The 21,523-nt window shown below is 41.9% G+C and overlaps 1 protein-coding gene across 2 annotated transcripts in view; it reads left to right on the top strand.

The window, feature by feature from the left end:
- The window catches only part of SH3GL2 (SH3 domain containing GRB2 like 2, endophilin A1), a 218,635-nt gene that overhangs the window by 34,585 nt on the left and 162,527 nt on the right, over positions 1-21,523 (top strand). The window contains exon 1 of one of the 2 annotated variants that reach the window (XM_088837687.1): positions 1,509-1,533. The exons of the other annotated variant lie outside the window; for it this stretch is intronic. The gene's annotated coding sequence lies outside the window, so the exon portion shown is untranslated. Of the gene's footprint in view, positions 1-1,508; positions 1,534-21,523 lie in introns of those variants that run through there. 2 annotated transcript variants of the gene reach the window in all.

Here is a 21,523-nt window from a genome sequence, read left to right as displayed (position 1 = left end):
TTAGATTTTTTTTCCCCTTTGGTAGGGCAGCACAAATTTTATACAAAATTTTAAAGCAAAGCTATTCTAAGAACTCTAGTGAATTTTCTAAAGTTTTTTTTTTTTTTTAAATAAAAGCTTAGATTGTTTTCTCCTATTAGCTATTTATGTGATTCACAGGAGAATTGTAATAGAATGGGGAAATGACCCTTTTAAAAAGAGACCTTTTTTATGTTATAGGAACACATTTTTGATGAACAATTTATCTTAATTGATCTTTTTCTCTAGGTCCTAGGCTACTTACACTAAAGTCAGTACAGTTAAAACATTACTGTCTGGATAAAGGAAAGTTGTTAATAATGCCAGGGTGTTAAATAAGGCTCTCATTTCTTTTTAATTAAGCATCTTTTTTTGAATCAGCAATCAATTTTCCCCCCTGTTTCTCTACTCTTTGAAACCCCATGGACTGTAACCCGCCAGGCTCCTCTGTCCATGGAATTCTCCAGGCAAGAATGCTGGAGTGGGTTGCCATCGCATTCTCCAAGGGATCTTCCCAACCCAGGGATTGAACCCAGATCTGCTGCATTGCAGTCAGATTCTTTACAATCTGAGCCACCAGGGAAGCTCCCTCCCATCCCCTGCCCTGTTTTTCTACTGCTAAGTCACTTCAGTCGTGTCCGACTCTGTGTGACCCCATAGACGGAAGCCCACCAGGCTCCCCCATCCCTGGGATTCTCCAGGCAAGAACACTGGAGTGGGTTGCCATTTCCTTCTCCAATGTGTGAAAGTGAAAAGTGAAAGGGAAGTCGCTCAGTCGTCTCCGACCCTTAGCGACCCCACAGACTGCAGCCCACCAGGCTCCTCCATCCATGGGGTTTTCTAGGCAAGAGTACTGGAGTGGCTTGCCATTGCCTAAGACAGTACTTAATCCTTGTGATAGATTTCATTTTATGAAAGGTGTGAATAACTTCTTTAGTTTTTGGTTTTATAATGTAGACAAAGCGTATGAATATAACTTGCAAACAGTAAGATATGCTTTATTAGTCTTTCATTTCATAGTTTAACAATTATTTTGCTATAAAGAAATAACACAGGTAAAATAATTTCATCTGACTTTAAGACAGTCTTATAATAAGTTAGTGGATGATTCTCTTTTTACAAGCCTTCTAAACTTGTTTTTGAAGCTGATTTTAGAGAAATACACTATAAGTTCTATATTTCTTGAGTATTTTCATGATTATGAAAGCAAGATTCATTTTTATAGGGTAACTATGGGTCCACAATAGGGTACATTTTGCTTTCTTTATTTCATTTTTTCTCTTGGTTGAAATTGATCATGTAAAACTAAAATATATTCTGTAGTAAGACAAGTGTTCTCTTATCTTCAGGGCACTACAATTTAATAGGAAGGAAAGTTCATTTAGAACTTTATTGGCTTCAGTGTCTTCTGGCTACAGCAGAATCAGAGATGCTGGATTTTCATGGCACTGCAGTGGTGGATGTGAGATATCCATGAATTGAGGGTGGGACATCACACTGGAAACTCCGTGACTGGTAACCCAAGTTCCCCATTATTAAGTTCATGATCTCACAGTGATGTTTGTCACAGGAAGTTGGTGGATCCCAAAGGCATGGACTGAAGCTTTTAATGCCTCTCAGAACATGTCTGGCTCACTTTGGTCGCTGAAGCCTTCCTGCTCTGGGAATCAGCTCTCCCCTTGCTAAGCTGCTTTGAAGAGTAAAAGAGGTCATTGCCTTGGCCTTGTCTTCAGTGCTTCAAGGAGGAGGCAGCAGGAATTGCCCACCCCCAGAGTCCAATCCACTTCTCTTGTCTTTCGAGTCCATCAGGGGAATCAGAATGAGAACTTGCCTATCTCAACACTTCTCCCCATCATACAGTAATATAATACTTTATGATTCTTCAGGTTCCTTCTGCAAGCATTTTCTTATCTCACTCTGGGAACAACTCTGTGACGTCCTCAGGTAGTGGTATTAGGTCGAGTTGTACATACAAGGAAGTTGTCTCAGAGGTGGGGGTGCTGGAGGAAGGCAGCAGCAAAGCTGGCATAGTAGGCAAGTGCGTGACCCATCTGTGTGTAAAGAAGTCCGAGAGTTCAGTGGAGGCATTGCCTCTCGGCCTGCCTGTGTAGTCCCTTGCTGGGGAGGAGCAGGGAGGATGCACGCTGCCTGGGATATTCCTGGGTGTGGCTTGTGACAAGACTCGGGGCAATAGCTCTTGTCAGTGGTCAGTGCTTTAGTGTGTTACGGATCCATATACCTGGTACAACATCTGCGGTGTGGGAAGGGCATGACTTTCTTAACGTTATCACACCTGGGGGCTTGCTAGAAATGTAGAACCTCAGGTTCTGCCCCAGACAGAGGAATCATAATCTGCCCTTTCACAAAGTCTGCGGTGCTTCTCATGTACCTTAAGTTTGAAGAGCACCAGCTCTAGAAGACAGAGGACAAGAGATCCTCCGGTTGAAAATAAAGTGAGGAGGTGTGTGAAAATAAAGTGAGCAGTGTGAGTGTGCGTGTGTCATTGAGATACTTCGTTTTGTGTATGTGTGTAAATGGGAGAGTGTGTTTATCTCACCCAAGTTTTAAAAAATAACAAATTTAATAGATGTAACTCACACTATGTTCATTTAAAGGGTACAATTGGGTGGTTTTTAGTGTATCTACTGACATGTGCAATCATAAACACAATCAATTTAAAAATTGTTCATCACCTAAAACAACTCTGTAGCGACTCGCATACGCTGACCACTTCTCCCCAAAGTCCACCTGCCTTCCCAGAAGCCCCTGACAGTCACTAATGTACTTCAGCCTTTATGGACTGGATTTGCCTGTTCTGTAATTAGAAAGGACTCACAAAATGTGGCCCTTTGTGTCTGAATTTTCTCACCTCGCATGATGTTTTCAAGCTTCACCCATGTTGTAGCAGGTGTCAATACTTCATTTCTTTCTTTTACTGCCATTTTACTTTTTGTAAGTTTGTTTTGAACAGGAATAGGGATGTGCTGCCATTTTTCTTTGCCCTGATGAAGTTGAGACAGCTTTGTCACTGTACGGTAAGAGTCAACAGGAGAAATTTCTTAGTGCAGGTGCTGCTTTCTAATGTCCCATGCTCTAGGATCTGAGAAGTGTGTGACAGTGAAATACTAGGAGCATTGTTACATGCTTTCCATTGAAAAGAATAAAGTATTATTTTCAATTTTCTTTCCAAGTTTTGATTCCTTAATTTTCATCCACTTTTTCCATGAAAGCAGTGGTATGCCATCCATGCTTTGCTGGAAACTCTGCCTGTCTTTACAAAATACCCAGCTCATGTTGGCGAACGTAAAAATGACAAAATATTGTGTTCAGATAAATAACAACAATAGCTATATTTTTGGCAAGAAACCACAATTGTCCCTCCCCCAAGCAGTCTGTTCCCTGCTGTTCTGAATGTTCAGTAATTTTAAGCTTACCAGAGGAAGAGAACATCCTTCCTTTTGTTGTCTGTGCTAAGATCTGGCATTTTTATCCATCAGATAAAGGACAAATTCATTTTATTCAGATGTTTAAAGACCTCCTAAGAAATCTATCATGCAGAATACTTTACTGATTGAGGAAGATGTCTGCTTGGCCCTTGGGCTGCCTGTAGATCAGTTCAGAATGAGTTGTAATGTGTGATGACCAGGAGAAGAATGGCTGCAAGATGTTTTCATACCTGCACACAAATGTTTTGAGCATGCCACTGCTCTGATGACCTTCATGTCATGTGGAGACGCTTACTCTGACTTTAGCAGTGTGAACAGCTCTCCTTTTCCCTCTGCTCCCCTCCCTCACTAAGCTCATCTTAATGCCACTGCATTACCAGCGCCTTATTTGGCTGGCTGCCTGGTAAATCAAATGACTGACAGTCTTGGAGATTTTGTATGGCCACTCTCTAAAGGGTTTTGTGCTTCCTTTATACCCTTTCTCCCTCTCTTTTGGTGGGTAGACTCAATTATTTGGCTCTGTTTGAGAAGACTCTGGGCAAAATGCCATTTATCTTTTCAACTTTTGGGGACGTACTTTCTTACAGATCTCTTTGGGAAGTAAGTTTTTTTCTTTAACCTGACTGCTGTTTTTTTCCAACACTGATCATTCTCAGTAAATCTTCAGCATTGTGTTCCTCATCAGCATCCCAACAAAGTTGCTGTTGTGTGTACATACATTTGTGTGTGTAATGCTAAAAATTCATGGTTTCCAAGAGAGAAAAAAAGATAAAAATCCTTGCCTCACTTAGTCTTGGAAATTAACATGACTGGGTTAAGCAGATTGCTCTGTTGGAAGAAATAGGAAAGATTGGATTGAGCCCTAATGTCAGGGAAATTGATTTGGCTAGATTTCAGGGAGCAAGCTGGGCTAGCCCACTAATGATCTGTGTCAGTATCTTCAGTGGCCTGGAAATTGGCACAGGGGAGCTTTATTATTATTATTATTTCTTTTTTTTGGTAGTAGGTCAAACTCTGGGGAAGGGGGCTGGCAACCAATACTGGAGCAACCTTGTGATCTATGTATTGCTATTGTTACTGTGGTTATTACCACTGTTTCTTTATAAATGCAAAATCTGAGGCCCAGAAAAGTTAAGATTCAAATTTCCCTGCATCCAGATAACTATAAGCAGCATTTCTGGGATGCAGGAAAGATTTCCTGGCCTTCAAGGATCCACAGAGGTGCCCAGATGTCAGAGACAGCCCCTCATGAGGGCAAGCTCCCCATTAGGTCCATCTGAGAATGCCCAACCCTCCCTGCTCTGAGGGTCCTCTGACCTTGCGGCCCCTCCCAACTACACTGGATACTTTGACTGCATGCTGCCTGCTCAAAGCTGCTAAGTAACTAGTAGAAACTTATTGTTTCTTGCAGTTTGGTGACTCTGAGGTTGACTTCTGGTGAGCACCCTCTAATGGGTTGAGACTATGACCTACCCAAGGTCTGTTTTGTGGGAAGTGTTTTCTGGAACTTTTTGACAGTTCTCAAGTAAAGCCATGTAATTGACAACTTCATTTTCTATGAATAAATTTGGCCTTTTGAAAAATGTATGTAATCTTTTCATCTTCAAAATTTCCCCTGTAATGCCTTATTTTTTATTTCCTTCTATTAATACATGCTTATTGTAAAAAAAAATTAGAGCAAAAGTTAATAAAAAAACATATTATGAAGAGATCCTTATTAAAATAATTCTATATTTTTTCTATAGAAAAATTTTAACACTAATCTTGTAGAACTCAGTCAAATGGAACAAATCACTTTAATCAATTAATAATTTGTTCTAGTAGTCCTTTAAAAATAGTTTTGCACCATTTTGCTTTCTCTACTGTATGGCAGGTTGTAGTTCCATGAATAAGAAAGTTAAAATCTGTGTTTTGTAGAAACCAACACAGTAATGTAAAGCAATTATCCTTCAATTAAAAATAAATTTAAAAAAAAGAAAGTTAAAATGTATGTTCAGTGGACCTACAAAGGTATTTTTGAAAACTGAGATTCTGATACATTCGGCATTCGGCCTTCATTCAGTTCAGTTCAGTCGCTCAGTCGTGTCCGACTCTCCGCGACCCCATGAATCACAGCACGCCAGGCCTCCCTGTCCATCACCAACTCCCGGAGTTCACTCAAACTCATGTCCACAGAGTCGGTGACGCCATCCAGCCATCTCATTCTCTGTCATCCCCTTCTCCTCCCGCCCCCAACCTTTCCTAGCATCAGAGTCTTTTCCAGTGAGTCAACTCGTCGCGTGAGGTGGCCAAAGTATTGCAGCTTCAGCTTTAGCATCAGTCCCTCCAATGAGCATCCAGGATTGATCTCCTCCAGAATGGACTGGTTGGATCTCCTTGCAGTATAAGGGACTCTCAAGAGTCTTCTCCAACACCACAGTTCAAAAGCATCGATTCTTCGGCGATCAGCTTTCTTCACAGTCCAACTCTCACATCCATATATGACCATGGGAAAAACCATTGCCTCGACTAGACGGACCTTGGTTGGCAAAGTAATGTCTCTGCTTTTTAATATATTATCAAGATTGGTCATAACTTTCCTTCCAAGGAGTAAGCGTCTTTTAATTTCCTGGCTGCAATCAGCATCTGCAGTGATTTTGGAGCCCCAAAAGATGAAGTCTGACACTGTTTCCACTGTTTTTCCATCTATTTCCCATGAAGTGATGGGACCAGATGCCATTATCTTTGTTTTCTGAATGTTGAGCTTCAAGCCAACCTTTTCACTCTCCTCTTTCACTTTCATCAAGAGGCTTTTGAGTTCCTCTTCACTTTCTGCCATAAGGGTAGTGTCATCTGCATATCTGAGGTTATTGATATTTCTCCCAGCAATCTTGATTCCAGCTTGTGCTTCTTCCAGCCCAGCGTTCCTCATGATGTACTCTGCATATAAGTTAAATAAGCAAGGTGACAATATACAACCTTGACGTACACCTTTTCCTATTTGGACCTAGTCTGTTGTTCCATGTCCAGTTCTAACTGTTGCTTCCTGACCTGCATACAGGTTTCTCAAGAGGCAGGTGAGGTGGTCTGGGATTCCCATCTCTTTCAGAATGTCCCACAGTTTATTGTGATCGACACAGTCAAGGCTTTGGCATTGTCAATGAAACAGAAATAGATGTTTTTCTGAAACTCTCTTGCTTTCTCCATGATCCAGCGGATGTTGGCAATTTGATCTCTGGTGCCTCTGCCTTTTCTAAAACCTGCTTGAACATCTGGGAGTTCACGGTTTACATACTGCTGAAGCCTGGCTTAGAGAATTTTGAGCATGACTTTACTAGCGTGTGAGATGAGTGCAATTGTGCGGTAGTTTGAGCCTTCTTTGGCATTGCCTTTCTTTGGGATTGGGATGAAGACTGACCTCTTCCAGTCCTGTGGCCACTGCTGAGTTTTCCAAATCTGCTGGCATATTGAGTGCAGCACTTTCACAGCATCATCTTTCAAGACTTGAAATAGCTCAACTGGAATTCCATCACCTTAATTAATGAGTAGCAGAAAGTGACAAAGAAACACAGTGCTAGCAAAGAGGGGTGATGATGTTCTAGGATATTCTCAGTGAATCTGTGATCCATTTTTCAGGAAGGCAGCAGCAGCATTTTGTTCTGTTGGGGGCAAACAGTATATGAGTATGACTTCAACTGGAGTTAACTGGTTGTAGTGATACCTTTTAAAAACTGGAATCAATGAGGAGAGATCTGCCAAAATGAATTCCACGTGCACTAAGCTAATAAGAGAAGCTGTTGTATTTTTTTGTGGAGGTGGTGATTTTAGTTTTCTTTGTGTGAAGTGTGTGAGGGAGGGAGGGAGGAGGCTGAGGGCCTGGTGGTTGGAGGAGGTTACAAATAAATGATAGAGCAAAGTGAATAGATGATGAATCTTGAGGAAGTCATGAAAGGAAATAAAATATCGTTACTACTCTATCAAAAACATTTTCTCCTTTATTTTAAAAACGAGAAAGTATCTGCCTTTAGAATCCTATCAGTGAGAGATTGTTTCTTTTTTTGCCTCTTTACTAGTGGTGTCTGCAGTTTTAATAACTATCCTAATTTCTATCCTAAAAGGACTGGTAAAATTAGACTATCTAGCCCTTTTTAAATTTATTTTTTTGTGTGAGTATATAATGTAGTCAGCATAATACAAAATGTTAGTGTTCTGTTGTACTAGAATTATGCCACCACTTAATCTTTGTGCTTTTGGTGAATGTTTTCAGTTCGACCTTTTGAATAATGCTGTAACTTATGAAATTGTTAACTTAGGTACGTATGTGTAGAAGGAAGTGGAAACCAATAGCTGAATGGTGGTTTTATAATTGTCTCTGGAAGTTGGGACTCTGTCATTTTTTCCCAGACTGGTGACCCTCAGAACCCTCTTGAGGGAAGTAAACATTTTTGGAGTATAAGGAAAAGCAGTATTTAATGGCCAAATAGGCTTGGGAAATGCATTGTTCTCTGTTTTCTCTTGGCGCTTCATAAGGAAATTAGTCAAGAGTTAAAGTAATCATGTAGTGCTAGCAACAATGAAAAAAAGATCAAAGGTAATTTTTCAAACTTATTTGAGCATCACAAATGTCAATATGCATATTAACATCTGTCAAAACTGTTTCTGGGAAAAATCAGTTTGGGAAATGTTGACCTGTGTGATTCCTCCCTGTCTCCCAGTTTAATAGTTTATGAAAACTAGCTAAACAATAGATACTTCAGCTGACAAATTGCTTGCCTTTGTAGTCCCGTTTCTTGACACCTGTAGTTTACGCATCTCTCCCCAGAGTGCTGAATGTGAGAAATGCCTTCTTGGAAAAACTGTATGTCAGGGCCACCTTCTGTTCGTGGGCATGAAGGCAGGTGGGATCAAGTGTTCTGGGGGGAGCCTGCTGCTGCTGCTGCTGCTGCTAAGTCGCTTCAGTCGTGTCCGACTCTGTGCGACCCCATAGACAGCAGCCCACCAGGCTCCCCCGTCCCTGGGATTCTCCAGGCAAGAACACTGGAGTGGGTTGCCATTTCCTTCTCCAATGCATGAAAGTGAAAGTGAAGTCACTCAGTTGTGTCTGACTCCTAGAGACCCCATGGACTGCAGCCCACCAGGCTCCTCCATCCATGGGATTTTCCAGGCAAGAGTACTGGAGTGGGGTGCCATTTCCTTCTCCAGGGGGAAGCCTGCTGCTGCTGCTGCTGCTAAGTCGCTTCAGTCGTGTCCGACTCTGTGCGACCCCATAGACGGCAGCCCACCAGGCTCCCCTGTCCCTGGGGTTCTCCAGGCAAGAACACTGGAGTGGGTTGCCATTTCCTTCTCCATAGTGTGCACTAAAGCCTTGAGTTGTGAAATCATTTTCTACTTGGAGACAAAAGCAAAAAATTCATTTTGGCTGGGGTTCGGGGTGTAGTAGTGGGTGAAGGAGAGTGGTGAGACTTAATCAAATAAGCAGCACTAAGCAAAACTTGGAATTTGCAGTTTCTACTGTGGAATATGGAGAGGAAAGGGGTAGTTTTTCCTCTAGTGCCCTGATTCTCAAGGACGCATGCTTTTAGCCCCCGTCCCCAGCCCCAGGGAGATTTGGTGAAGTCTGGAGACAGTTTGGTTATTATGATTAGGAAAGTGCTGTTGGCATCTAGTAGTGACCAGGGCTGCTGCTAAACAGTCTACAGTTATACAGAAAAAATACTGCAACAAAAAATTATCCAGTCCAAAAGATGAGTGGCACTCCATTGATAAATCTGCTCTAGTAGGATCATGCCAGGGTTGGGGACTTCAGTCAGTCAGTCAGTCAGTTCAGTCGCGTCCGACTCTCCGCGACCCCATGAACCACAGCACGCCAGGCCTCCCTGTCCATCACCAACTCCCGCATTTCACTCAAACTCATGTCCACAGAGTCGGTGATGCCATCCAGCCATCTCATTCTCGGTCGTCCCCGTCTCCTCCCGCCCCCAGTCATGTGCCTTTTTGGACTGTTGCTGCTGCCCTGATGGCAGCATTTGAAAATATAGATTCAGGACTCTTTATTCACTGTCCTACTATTTAAAAAGCTCTGAAAATGTAAAGTTTCTGCACAATTTATTTAGCAGTAAAATCTCACCTGCACTGACTTATTGTCTTGATTTTCTTGAGTTTGTGTGAATGTTAGAGTTTTGATAGTAGGATGCTGGTCCACACCTTGCTGGGGGGTTTATATTGGGTCTTAAGTGCAAACTGTATCATCTTTCTAAAATATGAAAAGTCTACTTGAAAACACTTCAATCCCCAAAGATTTCTGGTAAAGGATTTTAGATTTATATAGTTTGAACTGAATTTTTGTCTAATTTGGTTTCTTCTAAGAAATTAGGAACTACTAGTGTTTATTTATTGATTTTTTTTTTTTTACTTCAAAAATGACATAGGATCATTGTGAAGAGTTTGATAAGTACAAAAAGGAAATAATTTTATTAACCTCCTGTTCAGTGCTTACAATGTGGCAGGGGCTATTCTCAATTTACGTGAATTAACTAATTCAGTCTTCAAAATTCTGTTGTTTATGTGTACAAGTGAAGAAACTGTGGCATAGTAACTTGCCCAAGATCCCATACCTTTGGTAAATGGCAGAGTTAAGCCTTTTGACCCTAAATTTATTTAAACAACCTTCTATTGCTGGGCATTTAGTCTGTTTTCAATTTTTCACAATAGAATATTGCCACAAACATGTTTATCTTTAAATATTTGTTCACATCTCTGGTTATTTCTTTAGGGAATATTTTTAAAGGAAATCCTTAGCCAGAGTGTGTAACTTTACAAACACTTCATATATGCCACAAAATATTCTAGTTTATACTCCCACTAATCTTTCATGCTCATCAGCATTGAGTGTTAAATTTATTTTTCTCATTTCTTATTCTGAGATGTAGTATCTTGGTGCTTTCTGAGAAGACAGGACAGATGGCTGGGCATTTAGTATAATTTAAAAAACTTTTCAGGATACCAGTTAAAAATTTCCCAAGAAAAAACACTCAAGTAGTTGGAACAAATGAATTTAAAACTTCAGATTTCAAAGAAATTAAAATGTATAGCCATTTTCTTTTCAGGCTGATCCCTGAAGTTAATTGAGGCTCCATTTCAAATTATTATGAAGTGTTGGCAGAAATAAGGATATATAACATTGAGGAATATTTTGGTTCAAATCTTACTGGTATATGATCAGTGTATGACTAAAATAGCCACTCGCTAAGTGTTCACAGAGCATTTGCTATGTACCAAACACTGCACTTTGTGCTGGGATGCGGTGAGGAAAAAGGAATAACAATAAGAGCAAACACTTGCAGTGCTTCTTAGGTATCAGGCGCTGTCCTAACTGCTGACATATATCAACTTATTTAACTCTCACTGCCCTTTGAGGCAGGTACTATTATTGTCTCCAGTTAATTGATGACACTGAAGCACAGGGAAGCTAAGTAACATCATTCCAGACATACAGCTACTAAGTGATGAGCTAAGATCTGAACGTAGGCAAAGCCTGAGTCTACTAGCTCTGGGGGCAGACATAGAAGGTTGGTGCAGTAAACTGGGCCTGAAAAAATGGTGGCATTAGCTGATGATCCAGCAGTGGGGGTGGGAGAGAAATGGAAAGATCAGAAAGGTTTTTCAAGGTAGAGTTCGTCAGACTTGGTAAATTCATCAGATTGGATGTGAAGGAAGAGGGCTCCTAGGTTTTCTGTCCTGAGAGATCTGCTGTGTGGTGGTACCATCAGTAGATTGGGGAAGACCAGGGAAGGAAGAGGAGTAAGTTTAGGAGGAGGTAGAGATGACTGGTTTTGAATTGGTTATGTTGCAGGGGTTTGAAAGATGGGGATGCCCAGAAGGATGTCATCTCCAAAATACTTGAGAGTTGTTAGGTTTGATGCCAAGATAGGTTATTTATCAGAAAGTTATTTTTCATTAAATATCTACAGTGTATACTTGATGAGAAGGTTTTACAGATTTTACAGTTGTCGACAAAATTTTAGTTGATGGCGTTGGTTTTCATGCATCAAAACTGTAAACATTTTATTGTGTCATTTTAATGTCCTTCAAAAAACTCATTTTAATGCTTATAGACAGCTTTATAATGTGGTTGTACCATTATTTCTATAACCAACAATCTGCGAAGGGATAGGTTATTGCCATTTTTTCCTTTAGATAAGTTGTAGATAATTTTATAGTGAGTGTCTGTGCATAGGACACTTCCATCATTCAGGATTATTTCTTTGGAGATTGATCAGCATGGGAACTTATGGACATGAGTACATATTGAAAAATTGCTTTCTTGTGCTAATTTACATACACCAAATATATGCAGGATGTACCTCTTGATCAGCCAGTGGGTTGACTGTTGTCTTGATTTTTTCCTACTTTGTATAACATATCCCCTAATCACAATCACATGAGACTTTTGTATATTGTTTTTATTTCATTTTGATCAGGACCTGATTCACATATGCTCAAGAATTTTTACATAGCTCATCTGAAGGATGTGGAGATTATCATCATTGTTCTTTACCTCTGTCTAAAGTATTGTTGGCAGGGTGATATTTAAAGTCATTTGAGATTGTCTGTTGAAGTCTGGCTGATGATGGCATAAAGATCTGGAATTCAGCAAAACATGCCTGGTCTTCAACTTTCATTTTGCCTGTCTCTGTGTGTGATAAGTGGAGAATTAAACCATTACATGGATAATTCATGACAAAGACAAATTTTGCTATGTTATCTGCTTATTTTGGGCAAATCAAGAAAACTTCTTGACTGAAATTATGCCAGTAGTGGCCTTAGTTTTGTGCTTTGTTTTCCACTTTGCTCAGTAAAAACTTTAATTTCAAACCTTTAATTTCTATCATTTGTCCATCACCAATATTCCTTTTTTGTGCATTTTTTTTTAAAAAAAGATGAATACCTGCCTCCAGAGCTATGAAGTTTGGCTTCTTTTGATTATTTTCAAATGATATTTTGGGGAAACTAGAATCAGGCTATTTGTCATTTTGGAATTTTCTGTATTTATGAACTGATCTCCTTGTAACCTTTTAATGAATTCACATATGAGTTTTGGTGAAAGTTTACTATTTAGGCATTACTTATTAGCCTGGTTACTTGCCAGAGTGACACGTTAAAAAAAAAGAAGTTTGCCCACCCATCTGCTTCTTCCCATATCCCCCCCAAACAGTCATCAACTGGGAGAATTATAATATGCAAATAAGCCATCTGCACTGTCCAAATGGGAGGATAGCTTCCAGTTCTTTGTCAGGGATCTGTCAGAGGCAGGGAAGTAATTTCAGTAGTTTTCTTAAGAGGGCGGGAATCTCTTAGGAAGTAGCTTGATTAAAAGTGTTCCCATAGAATAAGGGCATTTGGAATTGAGTACCCAGACCACCTGTGAGTTAAAAATCTCCTGTTTCCAGATTCAGCCTCTAACTATGGGATATCTATGTTTTATCACATCTGTTCTCAACTTTATTTTTTATCCCTCTACAAAGACTGCGCCCCCCCCCCCAAAATGTGGTGTGCCAACTGAAAATGTGTTTGTAGTTCAGTCACTCAGTTGTGTCCGACCCTTTGCGCCCATGGACTGCAGCATGCCAGGCTTCCTTCTCCTTCACTGTTGCCCCGAGTTTGCTCATTGAGTTGGTGATGCCATCAAACCATCTCATCCTCTGTCACTCCCTTCTCCTCCTGCATTCTATCTTTCCCAACTTCAGGGTCTTTCCAGTAAGTCTGCTCTTTGCATCAGGTGGCCAAAGTATTGGAGCCTCAGCTTCAGCATCAGTCCTTCCAATGAATATTCAGGGTTGAGTTCCTTTAAGACTGACTGGTTTGATCTCCTTGCAGTCCAAGGGACTCTCAAGAGTCTTTTCCAGCGCCAGAGTTCAAAAACATCAGTTGTTTGCCTTCAGCATTCTTTATGGTTCAACACACACATCCGTACATGACTACTGGAAATATGAAAGAATATTGTTGAAATGGAGTTATACCTTTGTTTTTCTGGTGCAGTTCTGGGCCTATGTTGTTTCCTGAGGAAGTATCTTTTATGATATTTTCCCCTCCAGTACAGGATCTAGTCTATGCTCAGATCATTCCATTTATGTCATTCATCAGCTTTGTTTTTTCTGAGACACTGCCACAGCCTTGTTTTATCTTTTGTGACATTTACAGTTTTTAAGAGTATACCCCTTAAAAAAATAGAATGGTCTTAAGTTTGGAGTTGTTTGATGTTTCCTCGGGGATGGATTCTGGTTATACAGTCTCAGTTGGAATATTGCAGAGATGATGCTGTATCCATCTCAGGATGTCACAACTGGAGATGAATAAGTCCTGTTGGTGGAGATAACTTTGATCACTTTGCCAGGGTGTGGTCCAGTGTCTTGACTGTATCGTTACTGTTTGCTTGCTAGTTGCAGAAGAGGGAAAATAAATCTATGAGAAGACACTTTAAGATCATGAAAATATCCTGCTTCTCATCAAAATCCATTCAGTGTTTAGCATCCATTGTTGATTCTTACTAGGTCCAGTCTTTTCTATGATAAGTACAAAATCACGAAATTCCAATTCAATACTCCTTCAATATTTGCCAGTCAGCTTTTAGCATTCTACTCTAAGCAAGTATTCCTTCCTTCATTTTTGTCTTTCTGCCTTCTCTCTAACTCTCAATCAGTTATTGATATAGACTTGTGAATTCTATTTTCCAATTCTTTGTGAGTCACAGTTGAATTCAATTATCTGTGCTTGAATTGTCCCTGACTTGTCCAGTGGGAGCCTCTTCAGGTTGGCTTATATGCCTATGTAGTAGTTCCCATCTTTTTTTTTTTTTTTTAGAACTTTTATTACTTTCTGGCATAAAGACATGTTCCAGGATCATCTTGTCCCTACTCCACCCAACCTCTGAAACCAGCCATTTCTTTGAGGATCCCAGTGTCTTTAAGTAGACAAAGGATACAGCAACTGAAGGTGGACGTTTTCGGTGATCCTCTCTGCTGTATGAGGCGTTGGGCCCAGGCTTTGGAAATGGCCAATTTCTTGGTTGATGAATTTTGGATCAAGTAGAAATCCTGTGGGAGTGAAGAAGGGCAGCATTGATTTTCTGTTGTTAAATGAAGAATATGTCTTCAGACTACGTCTGGGATGAAGATTGTTTTTGTATTTAGTTGTAAGCCTTGGTTGGGGTTAGCCTGACAGATGGAGTCCCTTTGCCTCTGGCCATACCTTTCTGGAAAGGGTCTGTCCTGCATTTTAATGAATGTGCCATAAGTATACTGGTCCCCTCTCTTACCTGTATTTTTAGGTGTCCCTTTGTCGCCGAGCTCTATAGACTGCCCTTTACCGCTGGCTCACACAGCAGAGGAGCGTAGGTGGCGGCTTTCTGGCTCTTCGGCAGGAGTGGTCTGCACACGTTTTTGTCCATGTCGGCTGTTGTTGCCTGGGTCCTGTCTGGGAGCCCCTCCTTGTCCTGATGTGTAGAGTGAGCCGAACCCTAACTGCAGGGCTGGGGGGACAATGGTCCTTTTATAGTCCACCCCTCCTCATTGCCCAGTACAGCCGATGGCTTCTGACTGGCGCTATTTAAAACGTATGCCTCCCTGTCCCCTCGTGGGAGCCTCTCAACAGGAGCCTTGTGTGGAAATCACACACACGTCTGTCACACGCACACGTCTCACACACACACACACAAGCATACACACGTGAGGGAGCGAGGCAGAAAGGAAGTTTCCAAAGGGGAAGCTGCTAGTCAGCGGGAGAACCCGGACGTCAGTCCAGCTTTTTCATCTCTCAGTTCCACACTCTCTCACTTGGTCTTGGAAATTCAAAGACTGAAGAAGGTAAGTGAGCCCTCTAGAAATGATCCGAGGTGTGGGAATTGGTAGGGATAGGGTGTAGGGTAGATGTCTTCCTTCTCAATCAGCTTCCTGTGTGGAACTTCATATATCAGGGTATAACTTGTCAAAGTGAAAGAGAGCTCAAGGTCACTCGGGTCCTCATGGAGATCCAGACCCAGGCAGTCTGTCCAGACCCCAGGGTTACCCCCAATGCAATTAGAGAAAAGCGCACCAGTCAGCCTCACTGCTCTGTGGTTGATGAAGCAGAGCGGAGAAGCTCTTCTTTTCTCCTTGTTTTATTTTGGACTTCTGCACCTGGTCTTCCATATCTGAGCTGATGGGCTCTCCTCAGGGGTGGGAGAGGTCTCCTCGGCCACAGCACACAGCAGATGGAAGCCCGTGGGAGTCGTGTTTGTCTGCCCCAGCAGGTACAGTCTGGGATGGGGTCTGACCTCTGCCCGGTACCATATGTCAGGAGGATCTCACCCCACATGAGTTTCTCCAGATTTCGTCTGGCCTGGGGCTGGATTTGGGAACACTAGCAATGAATTGAGGGGGTCTGAGGTTAGAGAACCACACAGCTGTCCCTTCTCGAAGCTTCACCAGGGAACTGAGCCTGAGGTGTAGCTTCAGAATGGCTGTAGTTTGGTTGTGCTCTTATCTCTTGTTATTTCCTGCTCCAGTTTTGTTTTCATTATTTTGTTAAAGGCTAATGAGCTTGCATTTTTTTTTCAAATGACAGTAATTATGTTTTTTTTTTTTTTTTAAAGAATAAAACACTGGCAATCTAGTGCAGTTATTTCAAGATGCATACCAGCTACCCTTCCCCAGTAAATTGAAGGCCATCAAATCAGGAGTTCTTAGGGAGTCTGGGGACTACCTGTGATGAAGTGCAGAATGTTACATGTGTGCATGAATATGTTTTACTGCAAGATTCTTGCAGGTGTTTGACAGCCCCTCTCCAATGCATGGCCTCCAATATGCCTTTCCCACCTTTCCTTGGCTTTGCTCATTGTGTCCCTCATATGTTTCTGAGCCCTTTAATTTCTGGAAGAGTGAAGGGAGAGGAGGCCTGCACTACAAGAGAGGCCTTGGCCTCTCCTTACTACAGCATTGTAGTCTTGCCCTGCCCAACTACCCTACTCTGAACCTGGCCGACTTTCTCCTGGACTCACTGTCAGGCCCTGGACCACCTGTTGTGTCCACCTCCCCTCATTTAATCTCAAGATTCTCCTGCGAGGGAGATGGGAAACGTTCAATACCACTTTCAAGATTGAGTAGAGGAACTGGGACTATCAGTAATATTTGCCAGATTCTCAAGCCACTCTTCTTCTAGTACACTCAGGGAACAAAAGCACCACCTGCCATTGTCTGAGCACCCCCAGTGAGACACTAGCCATCCTGCAGTGCTGCACGGCACCCACAGTACAGAGAGACCTGGGGTCCTCTGCAGCCAAGCTCGCTGCGAGAGGCAGAAGGCTGACTTTCTCGTGGGGAAGAGTAGCAGAGCTCTCAGAAGGTGCCCCTTCCCCAGCCACTTTGCTGGAGTCCTCATTCGTGGCCCAGCTGCAAGCTCTTCTCAAAGACCAGAAGCTTTGGCCTTCTTGCCTGCAGTGATTTTGCCAGAAAGAGAAAAGTAACACAAGTAACGTGTTAGCAAGAGGACACCATCCATTATCTGAATTTTAAAATTAGAAATAAAGCAATCGTAATCTGGTCCCATCCCTTCATGGGAAATAGATGGAAAACAGTGGAAACAGTGTCAGACTTTATTTTTTTGGGCTCCAAAATCACTGCAGATGCTGATTGCAGCCATGAAATTAAAAGACGCTTGCTCCTTGGAAGGAAAGTTATGACCAACCTTGATAGTATATTAAAAAGCAGAGACATTACTTTGCCAACCAAGGTCCGTCTAGTCAAGGCAATGGTTTTTCCAGTGGTCATGTATGGATGTGAGAGTTGGACTGTGAAGAAGGCTGATCGCCGAAGAATCGATGCTTTTGAACTGTGGTGTTGGAGAAGACTCCTGAGAGTCCCTTATACTGCAAGGAGATCCAACCAGTCCATTCTAAAGAAGATCAATCCTGGATGTTCATTGGAGGGACTGATGCTAAAGCTGAAACTGCAATACTTTGGCTACCTCATGCGACGAGTTGACTCACTGGAAAAGACTCTGATGCTGGGAAAGGTTGGGGGCGGGAGGAGAAGGGGACGACGGGGAATGAGATGGCTGGATGGCATCACCGACTCTGTGGACATGAGTTTGAGTGTACTCCGGGAGTTGGTGATGGACAGGGAGGCCTGGCGTGCTGTGATTCATGGGGTCGTGGAGAGTCGGACACGACTGAGCGACTGAACTGAACTGAATTATAAGGTGTTTTTAATATAGTTACAATGGCATGAAAAAATATAAATGTGAAGCTCAGGGTTTTTAATTCTGGGAGTGTAATGTTTATGTTTTGCTTTGTTTGTACCCACCAAGAGTATGTTTCCCCAGTCCCGTGGAAGTTCTGTAATCAGATCCAACTGGCCTTCAAAGTCAAATTCCCTGGGGGTTCTCAGTCCCTTTGCTGGGTCCCCAGGTTGGGAAATTTGTTGTGAACCCTAGAACTTTTGCAACAGTGTAAGAACTTAGACAGCTGTATACAGTCAGGAAAAACAAGACCAGTAGCTAACTGTGGCTCAGATCGTGAACTCCTTATTGCAAAATTCAGACTTAAATTGAAGAAAGTAGAGAAAACCACTGGACCATTCAGTTATGACCTAAATAAAATCCCTTATGATTATACAGTGGAAGTGACAAATAGATTCAAGGGATTAGATCTTATAGACAGGTTGCCTGAAGAACTATGGATGGAACTTCATAACATTGTTCAGGAGGTGGTGATGAAAACCATCCCCAAGAAGAAGAAATGCAAAAAGGCAACATGGTTGTCTGAGGAGGCCTTACAAATAGCTCAGAAAAGAAGAGAAGTGAAAGGCAAAGGAGAAAAGGAACAATATATCCATCTGAATGCAGAGTTCCAAAGAATAACAAGGAGATATAAGAAAGCCTTCCAAAGTGATCAATGCAAAGATATAGAGGAAAACAATAGAATGGGGAACTTTAGAGATATCTTCAAGAAAATTAGAGCTATGAAGGGACCATTTCATGTAAAGATGGGCACACTAAAGGAGAGGAGCAATATGGACCTAACCGAAGCAGAAGATATTAAGAAGAGGAGCAGAAATACACAGAAGAACTATACAAAAAAGATCTTAATGACCCAGAAACCACAAAGGTGTGATCCCTTACCTAGAGTCAGACATCCTTGAATGCCTTCAAGTGGCCTTAGGAAGCATCGCTGCAAACAAAGCTAGTAGAGGTGATAGAATTCCACCCGAGCTATTTAAAATCCTGAAAGATGATGCTGTGAAAGTGCTGCACTCAACATGCCAGCAACTTTGGAAAACTTAGCAGTGGCCACAAGACTGGAAAAGGTCAGTTTTCATTCCAATCCCAAAGAAAGGCAGTGCTAAAGAATGTTCAAACTACTGCATAATTGCACTCATCTCACAGCTAGCAAAGTAATGCTCAAAATTCTCTAAGCTAGGCTTCAACAGTATGTGAACTGAGAGCTTCCAAATGTTCAGGCTGGATTTCGAAAAGGCAGAGGAACCAGAGATCAAATTGTAACATGCATTGGATCATAGAAAGAGCAAGAGAGTCCCAGAAATACATCTATTTCTGCTTCATTGACTACACTAAAGCCTTTGACTGTGTGGATGACAACAACTGTGGAAAATTCTTAAAGAGAAGGGAATACCAGACCACCTGACCTGCCTCTTGTGAAATCTGTATGCAGGTCAAGAAACAACACTTAGAACCAGACATGGAACAACAGACTGGTTCCAGATTGGGAAAGGAGTACGTCAGGGCTGTGTACTGTCACCCTGCTTATTTAACTTATATCCAGAGTACATCATGTGAAATGCTGGACTGGGTGAAGCACAAGCTGGAATCAAGATTGCTGGGAGAAATATCAATAACCTCAGATGTGCGATGACACCGCCCTTATGGCAGAAAGCGAAGAGGAACTAAATAGCCTTTTGATGAAAATGAAAGAGGAGAGTGAAAAAAAACTGGCTTAAAAGTAAAAAAATGAAGATCATGGCATCCGGTCCCATCACTTCATGGCAAATAGATGGGGAAACAATAGAAACAGTGACGGATTTTATTTTCTTGGGCTCCAAAGTCATTGCAGATGGTGACTGCAGCCATGAAATTAAAAGATGCTTGCTCCTTGGAAAAAAGGTTATGCCCAACCTAGACAGCATTTTACAAAGCAGAGACATTACTGACAAAGGTCTGTACAGTCAAAGCTATGGTTTTTCCAATATGGATGGTGTGAGATGGTAATCATGTATGGATGTGAGACTTGGACCAGAAAGAAAGCTGAGCACCAAAGAATTAATGCTTTTGAACTGGGGTGTTGGAGAAGACTCTTGAGAGTTGCTTGGACTGCATGAAGATCAAACCAGTCAATTCTAAAGGAAATCAACTCTGAATATTCATTGGAAGGACTGATGCTTAAGCTGAGGCTCCAATACTTTGGCCACCTGATGCAAAGAGCCAACTCATTGGAAAAGACCCTGATGCTGGGAAAGATTGAAGGCGGGAGGAGAAGGGGATGACAGGATGAGATGAAGATGGAATCACAGACTCGATGGACATGAGTTTAATCAAGCTCTGGAAATTGGTGACGGACAGAAAAGGCTGGCATGCTGCAGTCCATGGGGTCGCAGAGTCAGACACAACTGAGCGATTGAACTGAACTGAATTTGTATGTAATGCAATGGATATTATCAGTTGAAAAGAAAAACAGATTGCGGTGGCTGTGCTCTGGTAGTGCTCTGAGAAGGTAAAGGTATTTGTCATCCTACCATACCCTTCATCTGCTGTGATGACCACATAAACAAAAGATTAAACCCGGTAAAGCTCCTGAGATGGAGGCTCCAGATGGCCTCAGCTGAAGAGACACCTGGCATCCAGAGCGGCCGTGTGGCTCTTTGCGCATGACCCACAGGGACTGTTTTTTGTTGTTGTTATTGTTGTTGTTTTTTTCCTAGTGAGTCAGCAACAGTGACTCACTCACACAGTGGTGGTCTGTGGATTTTGGCTTTCAGCCTCTCCTCTGCTGCATTTTAACCTCTCTACACCTGACATTTCTTTCTTTTTTCCAGCCATCGCGAGGCTGGTTTTGGAGATGAATATACAAATGATGCAATCACTGTAAGCTCCCTTGAGTCAAAGGAACACTGTCCCTCTGAGGAGTGTTTTTGCAGCACCAAGTGCAAATCACTGCATATCAGAGACTGACCACATGGCCATGAGAAAGTTGCTTAAGTGCCCTGAGCCTCAGTTTCCTCTTTTGAATATGATTCCATCATTCAGTGTCATGTGTGGTTGTGCAAGTGAGCCAAAATAGGCCAGGCCCTTAGCACTGCCACTGGTGCATGGGCCCTGTGAGAGTGTGCCAGTCTCTTCCCTACCCCTCACATCCCTGAGTGCCCCTTACCCAGATAGAATCTTTAGATTGGCAGGAAGTAGGGTAGGAGCATTAATCTATTTCTCAAACACAGTGCCAGGCTTAAAATTACATATCTAGCTCTGGAGACAGCCAGATAACTTTATTACGGGGTGTGTGTGTATTAATGTATGTGTATAAGTAGGCACAAGTCAGGGTCTTACCTAATGAGAAGAAGCGTGCCTCGGTGACTTCAGTCTTCTTGACTCTGATTTTAAGACTTAGAAGTGACAAAAAATAGAGTAACAACATATATTCAAAGCTGGAAGACTCAGTGACCTGTTTGGAGGATGTTTTTAATGGGTAGCTTTAAAAATTCTGGGTCGGTTTTGTCGAGCTAAAGGAAGAACTGCATATCAGGGACTAACTATTAATGGATGAAGTCCTGCCAGCTACGCTTTTATAGATCTTCCGTGTAAAGCAGGGATTTGTCTAGGTTGCCAGCTAAGAATCGATCTTGGATCCAATTCCACCAGAAAAGCTTTAATATTTTTAGAAGTAGCACTCGCCCAAGCACAGCATAAGGTGATATGGAATACCAGCTGTTTATAAAAATCTATGTTTTAATTAATTTCTAGAAAATGAAATTGCCTTTTCCCCCCTCAATGCCTTCTGTCCAAGCTGTATGAAATTGCAGTAGAGTTCAGAAAATGGG

Source organism: Moschus berezovskii, chromosome 7 (genome assembly GCF_049115385.1).
Source record: "Moschus berezovskii isolate FMDL1 chromosome 7, NW_MosBer_1.0, whole genome shotgun sequence".
NCBI lineage: Eukaryota > Metazoa > Chordata > Mammalia > Artiodactyla > Moschidae > Moschus > Moschus berezovskii.
This window is presented reverse-complemented; position numbering and strand designations above follow the sequence as displayed.